Genomic DNA, 9,130 nt, shown 5'->3' with positions numbered 1-9,130 from the left:
GGGCCATCCCGCAGAGGCCTCAGGGAGTGAGCCCCTCACTGGTGGCCTGTGGAGCCCAGTGGAGGTCCCCACCGGAGGGGGTCACGGGAACTCACGTTTGCTGAAGCCTGGTCCTCCGTTCAGTGTCACTTCGGGCTACGACCTGGCCCTCCCCACCCCGTCATAATCCCAGTGTCCGTCCTTCCTGGGGGACCTTTCCCCGGTCCCCCTCCTGTGGGTTCTAGCTCCCGAAGTCCAGTGTTTACGATGTGGTTTTCCCAACAGCTGCTTCCCAGCAGGCTTGTTCTTGAACATTCCCAGCTGTGGCGTCCTTCCCAGACTTGCGCACCTGGGAAGGTTGTGAGGCTCGAGATGCAGGTTGTGAGAGGTTGAGCACAGAGGACTTGCTTTTCCTTTCCTCTTTGCTGGCTATGTGGCTGGGGTGAGTCATTCCACCTCCTTGGGCCTCACCTTCCTTGGCTCTAAAATGGGCATGCCCCGCCCTGCCCTGTCCCGGGGAAGGGAGGGAGAGAAGGGAAGGCATCGTGGTGTGCTGGCTGCAGGGGCGATGCACTGGGACATCTTGGGCCTGTATCTTCCCATCCATGGGATGAGAGGTTTGGGTAGATGAAGGGACCCCCACCCCTACCCTAGCTCTGGTCTGGGGTCTTAAGAGTTTCTCCTGCCCCTGTGGCACTCACAGCCTCTGATTCTCATTTCCAAGGGTCGGTGGAAGCCTTCCTCAGGCCTTTGGTCTGATTTTGTGGCCCATTGATGGGTCTGGTGCTGGGTCAGTCCTGTGTGGGGCCCTCGGGGCTGCCCGTGCTATGGTGGGGGGAGCTGGAGCTCCACTATAGTTCAAGGTTCATATCTGAGCATCTGTTCACCCATGTTGTGTGTCTGCTACCCTCTCAGGGGTGGTATCCCAGTGCTTGGCAGAGAAGGGCATACGGAAACCCTGGGAGAGGGAAGGCCAAGGAGGAATTGGGGCTGCTGCACCTCTCTGCCTCAGGACCTTTGAACATGCGGTGTCCATTGACTGACAAGCCAGGAAGGTGCTAAAGGAAGGCTGTTGCAAAGACTCCAACCTGGCACAAAGCGGGGCTCTCAGGGCTGAGTCCTGGGGCCGGGCCCTCCACTTTGGCTCCAGAGCCCCAACACCCCCTGGGAAAGGAAGTTACTGTTCGATCCAGAAGGAGGCAAAGGGCTGGGGACAGAAAAGGCTCACAGATGTCGAGAAGACAGCCTGATGTCCAGCGCCAGATGTCCACCTCAAAGAGTCGCCGTACAAAGTAAAAGTGAGATCTGGTGCGTGCATTGCCGACGCATAGCTCACGAACCTGCTTCTTGATCTTTGCTGGACAACTTTCTTTTGTACCGGCAAGAATCTGCCATGACCCGGATCCTGCGTGCCCCTCATTCAAACACCAGCTTGCAAATGATGCAGCGCCCAAGGAAAGTTCTGGACTCCTTCTAAACCCAGGAACTCTCCCCAGTCCTGGGTTTACAGGTGGAATGCTCTGTCAGCAGAGGATTGGATAACTTTGATCCTTGGACAGCTCTTCTCCCAACGCTTGCACTCCACGTCCGGACATTACGGTGGAGCCAGGGGCAAGCAAAGCATGGTCATGTCCATCTAGAGACTGCCCGACTTTACCCAGCCTGCAGGGGCCCGAGCCAGCCTGTCCTCCGGCTTTGTGGGTAGGGCTGGACCTCAAATGTATCTTAATTTTCCTTACTCTCCCCAAACTGGAAATACATTTTAGTTTTTAAGCCACCGCGAAAAAGCAGCAGGAGCGAGGGAGGTACTTACCTCCTCCCCGCCCCCAGCCCCAAGCATCCCCTGGCCTTTGATGGTGCAGTCTTGCCCAAGTTCACCCTATAACCTTCAGAACAGGGTCCCCTGGACTGTGCGCACAGCGGACGGAGCTCTTGGGGTTTTAGGAAAACGGATTAGCTTTGAGCACAGCTGGGCTGTAGCTTTTTTATTTTTTTCCCCCCTTCGGCCGTGGCAGCTTGCTCCTGATTCCTCTGGAAAGGCAGGTCCTAATTAGAATGGATCGAAGAGTCTTTGCTCCAGCTTTGTTCTCGGTCTCGATTGAATCGTTGCTTTAGGACTTAATCTGGTGCAGCCGCGGGCGGGCTGGGACCCTTGGCTCTCTGAGCTCCCTCTTGGGCTCAGGCAAGCTGGCACCCTGGGGTAGGGGGGAGGGGAGGCGAGAATTCTGCATCACCCCCCTGCACCTCTCCCTCTAGGTTCCTCTTCCTTTCTATTTTTCTCCCCACCTGCTTTCTCTCTGTTGAATTTCCTTTCATTAACAACCCAAGGCTGTCCAGGGTGCCAAGTCCCCGCTGGTGGGAGTGTAAATTGGTACAATTACTGTGGAGGGCAATTTGTCAAATGCTATTAAAAGCCTTAAAAAAAATGTGTAGGCTCTGACCTGGAAAGTCCCCTTCGAGGAATTTGTCCTAGAATATAATAATTGGACAGGGGTCCACAAATCTGTGCGAAAGGGTGTTGCGCTCAGTGCTTTTCACGAGTGACAACTTGGAAACCTGGAGCCCATCTCCAGGGGGCTGTCAAAAATCACCGTGTGATAAACCAACCATAAAAGAACCTTTTGGAGCCCATCGGAGAAATCTGAATCTTGACTGGGCATTAGTTGCCCCTCAGGAATGACTGTTAATTTTATTAGGTGGGATAATGGCCTTGAGATTGGTTTAGAGACACATGACAGGAGGGCTGATGTTTGGTTTAAGCTGTTCTAACAACAGGAATGGGGAAGGGGGGGAGGAAGAAGCGATTCTGGCGAAACCTGGCAAGTTCTGTATCTGGCTGGTGGGTTAGTGCGTACCCATCATGCTGCTCTGTGTGTGTGGTTTAAAATGTTCATGATTTACAGGTCCCACCGCTCCATTACCAAGAGCTCATGCCACCTGGTTCCTGCATGCCGAAGGAGCAGAAACCAAAGAGGGGGAGAAGGTTGTGGCTGCGGAAAAGGACAGCCACTCACACTTGTGATTATGCGGGCTGCAGCAAAACCTACACGTAGAGTTCTCATCTCAAGGCGCACCTGCGAACCCACACAGGTGAGAAGCCTTACCACTGGGACCGGGGCGGCTGCGGGTGGAAATTTCCCCGCTCTGACGAATCCGCCCGGCACTACGGGAAACACACTGGGCACCGCCCCTTTCGTGCCAGAAGCACGACCGGGCCTTCTCCAGGTCGGACCACCTCGCCTTACACATGAAGAGGCACTTTTAACTCCCGAGACAGTGGATAGGACCCACACTGCCAAGAAGAGAATTCAGTATTTTTTACCTTTCAGACCGTCTTCCCCGGGGAGGGGAGGAACCCAGCTGGAAAGCACGACAATCACGGTCTAGTTCCCAACAAGCCAACTTGTGAATGGATAATCAGGAGACACAAGGAAACCCAGAAGACAAATCAAAGAACAGATGGGTCTGGGACTGGATCTTCTATCATTCCAATTCTCAATCCAACCTGAATATTCCTGGACTTACAAAACACCAAGGGGATGACTGGAAGGTGTGGATATCAGGGTGTAAATTAGATCCATGAGTTGGGGGGGAGGGAAGACCAGAATTCCCTTGAATTGTGTTTCGATGCAATATTAAGTATAAAGATCACCTTGTATTCTCTTTGCCTTCTAAAAGCCATTATTGTGATATTAGACGAAGAGGAAGAAATTCAGGTACAGAAAATGTGTTTTAATCACCTAGACGATGGTGCTTGGTGAGTCTTGGTTCTAAAGGTACCAAAGGAGGGGCCAAAGTTCTCAAACTGCTGCATACTTTGACAAGGAAAATCTATTTTTGTCTTCCGATCTACTCTGTGACCTAAGTCAGGTAAATACGCCTGGTTTACTTTAACATTTTTACGCAGACAGTCTGTTATGCACTGTGGTTTCAGAAGTGCAATAATTTGTACAATGGTTTATTCCCAAGTATGCCTTAAGCAGAATGTTTTTTCTATATAGTTCCTTGCCTTAATAAATATGTAATATAAATTTCAGTAAACTTCTATTTTGTATATTTGTAAACTACAAAGTAAAAAAAAAATGAACATTTTGTGGAGTTTGTACTTTGCATACTCAAGGTGAGAATTAAGCTTTAAATAAACCTATAATATTTTATCTGAAAAAAAAGTTCATGATTTTAAAAAGAAAGAAAATGGTCATGTAAAACTCCATTTTTTTGACCTAAAACGATGTCCACAAGATATTGCTAAGGGGGAAGAGAAAAATTCCCCAAAAGCATAAATGACATTATCAGATTTTTTTTTTGTTTTGGTTTCAAAAATATACACGGCATGTTATATGCAAAAGGAAAAGGATGGAGCATGCCAACTGAAATATTAACAGTGGCCATTTCCAGTGGGAGAATATGAATAATTTCCATTTTCTTCTTTATGCTCTTGAGCGCTTCTGGCTTTTATTTTTCTTTTGCAGTAAGCATACATTATTACGCTTACTTAAAAAGCTATGGTTACTGGAGAAAATTTGGAAATCACCTGCTATGCCCCATGCCTTGCAAAAGGAGATTGGACATATCGTAATTCACACACTGTAACTGGCAAGACTGATGCTAGAATGCCCATAGATAAACCGGGAAGCTGCCCATCGTGGAGGGTGACCATTTTGCCTATGGACACACATCTGCATTTCTTTATTTTTATTTTTTAAATTTTTTAATGTTTTATTTATTTTTGAGTGTGAGAGAGAGAGAGAGAGAGACCGTGTGAGCAGGGGAGGGGCAGAGAGAGAGGGAGACCTAGAATCCGAAGCAGCTCCAGGCTCCCAGCTGTCAGGACAGCGCCCGACGTGGGGCTCGAACTCCCAAACAGTGAGATCACAACCTGAGCTGAAGTCGGACACTCCACCTCCTGAGCCGCCCGGGTACCCCTCACAGCTGCATTCCTAATTCCCCTCTTCTGATGGGAAACCGGTGCTCTTGCCATGAAACTCCAGCTTCTTTTGGAGGAATCCAAGGAGTATCAGGCGTGGATCCTGCCCTCCAAGAACTGACACCGTCTTGACCCCTGGTCTCCTGCCTCCATGCTGGGCTCTCACCGCCTCTGCCCTGAACACTAGTGACATAGTGACTTTGCCAAGCACGCGTCCCCGCCCCCTCACATCACAGGTGAAACTTGAACACTGCCCCTTTGATAGTTTCTCCTAATGAGCCTTCCCGGGCTTCTTGCCTTTTTAGGATGGAAAGGAGTGCTCCTTTTCATATTCATCAGCTCGGTTACCGACAGAGCGGAAGAGGGAACGGGCTTTGTATACATAAATATCATAAAACCCACCGAGGGCTGGGGAGTCTGAGTTCTTAATCCGGGCTCCATCACTCACAATTTGCAACCCAAAGAGGTCCCTCTCTCTCTGTTTTCTCTGTGTCTAAAAGTAAATAAAGGATAATCCATTAGAAGAAATCAATGGATGTTCTGAGGAAAGGAGGGGGCAGAGACAACTCCGAGCTGGACTGAAAATACAATGTTCCCCGGGTTTTTGCTAATGGCTAGTCCTTCTCTCCAGCTCTCCCCTGCCGGGCACCCCTCAGTCCCTGCCCCGTCCTGCAGGCAGGGTTTCCAAGCGGGGCCCCGGCATCGTGCCACAGGGCCTTTGCGCAGGCAGCCCCCTTTGTCTGGAATGCTCTTCCCCAGCGAGCGTCAGGTATTTCCCCGAACGGTGGCCGGAAACGCTCCCTGCTCACCAGATCTGAGCTCCTCAAGGGCACAGTGTCCATTATCCCCAATCTGCCGTGGGGCCCTGCACAGAGGTGGACCCAGGAAAGGGGCAGGCGAGGGCAAAACCAAAGGCTTCTCTCCGTTATCTCCAGGATGGGCAAAACCTGTCCGACAGATCTGGGGTAGGATTGTTTCCATCCTAGGGGTCCCGTGAATGTGTGCCAGCGGCTCCCTCCGTTTGGGACAGGACACTTTTCAATATGCTCTTTTTTCAACCCCAACATTTTAGCACCAAAATGAACATATTTTTACGTGCATGCTGCGGCAGTTTACCTCCTGCCCCCGTCCTGCAGGCGATCTCCCCAAATCTCAGCCTGGAAAACCTCAAGGCTGGTTCTCATGGCGGAAGGGTCACGGTGAACCGCTGAGTCCGGGGCTGCCTCCCACGCCATCCCTGTCAGAACGGGGAACCCTCCGGGGTGGGACCCCAGCACAGGACCCGGCAAGGGAAGTGCCTGAGTGTCATAGAGACACCGTGTTTATGTTTCCGAACACCACCCACAAGAGTCCACCAGCCCGCGAGTTCCCAGCCGCCCAGTGGCCTGGCCTCCCCCTGCCCTCTCGGTGGCTGGACCCCAGCCCCTCAGCAAGCAGCACGGCAGCCAGCTTCGGTGCTTTTCAGGTTTCCCTGGGGTTTAGAAGTCAAGCGTTGCTCTCTGGGCTGTAGGAGATTCTAAGACAGGGTCCCATGCACATGGCCTGTGCCCATCTGAGACCCCAGGGCCATGTGCCGGGGACAGAAAGTGGGAGATGGGCCACCTCTGAGGGGCCAATGAATGAACTATGTCTGGAAAGTACCAATCGCTCCGCTCTCTCTCAAAGCTTCCCTCAACATCATCTTGGGACGGTCTTTCCTGACCCCCTGTTTCATATCACCACTCTCCCCCAGCTCACCCTCGGCTCTCTCCTGCTCTGTCACCATCTGTCAGACAGGAATTTCCCTGCCTAACTGGACCTCTCTCTTTCTCTCTCTCACTCCGCTAGGGAGAGGGAAGCGGTTTTTGTTTTACTCGGTGACTAATCCCCAGTTCCTGGAGCAGGGATCGGCACATAGTAGGTGTTCAGCGAACGTTGACAGACTAAATCTGCAGACCTGGTGTGCATCTCCTAAATGTTTGCTGAGAAGCGGTTCTCCGGGCAAGTGAAGAAATTGATGACCACTGACTAGATTCCCCAAATAGTGTGTGTGTGGTGGGGGCACTGGGAATCCATAAAAGCTATGCTGGTTTCCACTGGCTTCCTGTTGCCTTTGCAATAAAATCCAAATGCCTTCCAGGATGGCCTCTGTCTTTGCACTTCTGGGCACACGCCAGACCACACCTCACAAGCCTTAAGTTCCTGGACACCCCGAGCTCAGTCACACCTCAGGGCCTTTGCACTGGCTGGCCTTGCTGCCCAAGGGCTCATCCCTCAGACGATCCCATGGCTGTGGGGTCTCAGCTCAAATGTCCCTTTTCCTTGGTCACCCCACCACGGACCACGGCCGCATTCTATCATCTGCTAGCGCCTGGCAAAGTCTGAAACAATCTCGATCACTTACTTACTCGACGTACTGGTTTATTGGAGAACCTCGCCCATCTTACTTCTCCTAATTGCTTTTATTCTGTCACGCTCTGTTGAGCCCCACTTCCCGCTGGGGCTTCATGCGGGGGGGATCTCACACCTCTCAGGGGCTCTTGGTTAGGAGGACTCAGACCGGACCAGCTCAAAACTCGGTCTTGGCTCAGAAGGGGTGGGAAGTGGGGAGCAAGAGAGTGCTCTTGTCCTCTCTCTGGGGTGACTGGGAGCAGCGGGGTCAGGGGGGGGGAGGCTTGTTTCCCTGACCTGCTCTCAGTCCGTTTCCATCTGCGTGCCAGGGTCCCCCAAGGATACCCTCGCCACCCCGTGCCTGCGGCTGGCACTAGGGGCAGCGAGGTACCAGCCTCTTATTGACGGTGCCCTCTGCCTCGGGAGGGTCCTCTGGGGGTGGCACCCTCTCACCAACACCACATCTACCCTCCCTCCCTCCTCGCCACCGCTCAGCTTTCTTCCACAAACAGGGAAGGGTAAGGCGCACAGGGGTTGGGGGTGGGTTCCTGGCAGCGGGCCCATTCTGCCACCTCCCATCATGCCCCGGGAAGGTGACTGTCCCTGGCCTTTCATCTTCTCTCCGCATCTCTCTGTCCATGGCTGTGGGTCCCAGGAACCGAGGCTGGAGCAACTGGAGATGACCCCTCCATGACTTCTTGGTTGTTTCTGGTAGGTGCAGGGCCACGTGACACGAGGTAAGAGCTGGGCACTGCAGGCTCCTGGAAAAACATCCCACACATTGTGGGTGCCCGACAACCACCCTCGGAAGGGAGGACTCTGGCGGAAGCCTGCCGTGGCCACTTTGCGGTCGGATGAAGCGACCTTTAGAGGAAGGGGTGGGGAGGGGCCTGGTGCGCCAACTCCACGAGCCCGACGCCTTTCACCCGTGACTTTGCTTCTTATGGTGACCTTGAGGGGCAGCCTCACAGACCCCGTTTGCAGTTGGGAAGACTTCCACGCGCTTCAGGCCAGACCAAGCCAGGTCAGGGAGGGCAGTGGGGGGCGGGGAAGGGGCAGCGGCTGTGAGCAGGGCTCCCGAGTCCACGATCGTGGCTCTAACACCCCTTGGCTCAGTTGCTTAGTACTGACTCCGGCGCCTCATCTGTAGAAGTGGGACAAGAGGCCTACGTGGCAAGGATTAAATCCGTTGATATACATAATGTGCTTAGTGCAGGCAGAGACGCGGCCGGCCACACTCGGTACCCACAGTGATTTTCGTGACCACCCCTGGCATCAGGACAAACCCAGGTCTGCCCACCCCGGAGCGGGCGCTCTGCCCGAGCGGGAGGGGCGCGGTGACAGGCGGCCTTCCCGGACACACTGCGGCCCACAGCCCTGACGTAAGAGGCAGTGACGAACCTCTGGGAGTCTTTAATCAAGGGGGCACAAGGGTGAATGTGGGGTTTTAGGAAGATTAATCTGGCAGCAGGCACAGGATGGAAGAGAGTCAAGCTTAGCACAAAGAATTCTGACAGCCGCCCGGCTCCGAGCGGTGGCTCAGTAAGGGAAGGTGGCCTGGTTCTCGGCTCCCCGGGCACTCAGGGTTCCCGGCAGCCGGGGAAGGCAAGGGCCCTGAGGGGGCTGGCAGCGGGCACTGTCTGGGCAGCGACAGCAGCCCCTGCAAGGGGAGCTCAGGGGTCCAGACGGCCCAACAGGCAGCGAAGTGAATCTGTGAGACCAAGACAGCCACCGGCCCCTCCACCTGTGGCCCGTACCCAGCTGACGTCCCATTGTGGGCCGTGCTCAGTGCAGACCCTCCAGGGTGGGCAGGACCACCGATTCTGCTGAGTGTGGGGCCGCTAAGGTTCTGAG

This window comes from Suricata suricatta, chromosome 10 (genome assembly GCF_006229205.1).
Source record: "Suricata suricatta isolate VVHF042 chromosome 10, meerkat_22Aug2017_6uvM2_HiC, whole genome shotgun sequence".
Classification (NCBI taxonomy): Eukaryota; Metazoa; Chordata; class Mammalia; order Carnivora; family Herpestidae; genus Suricata; species Suricata suricatta.
Note: the sequence above shows the minus strand (reverse complement) of the source record.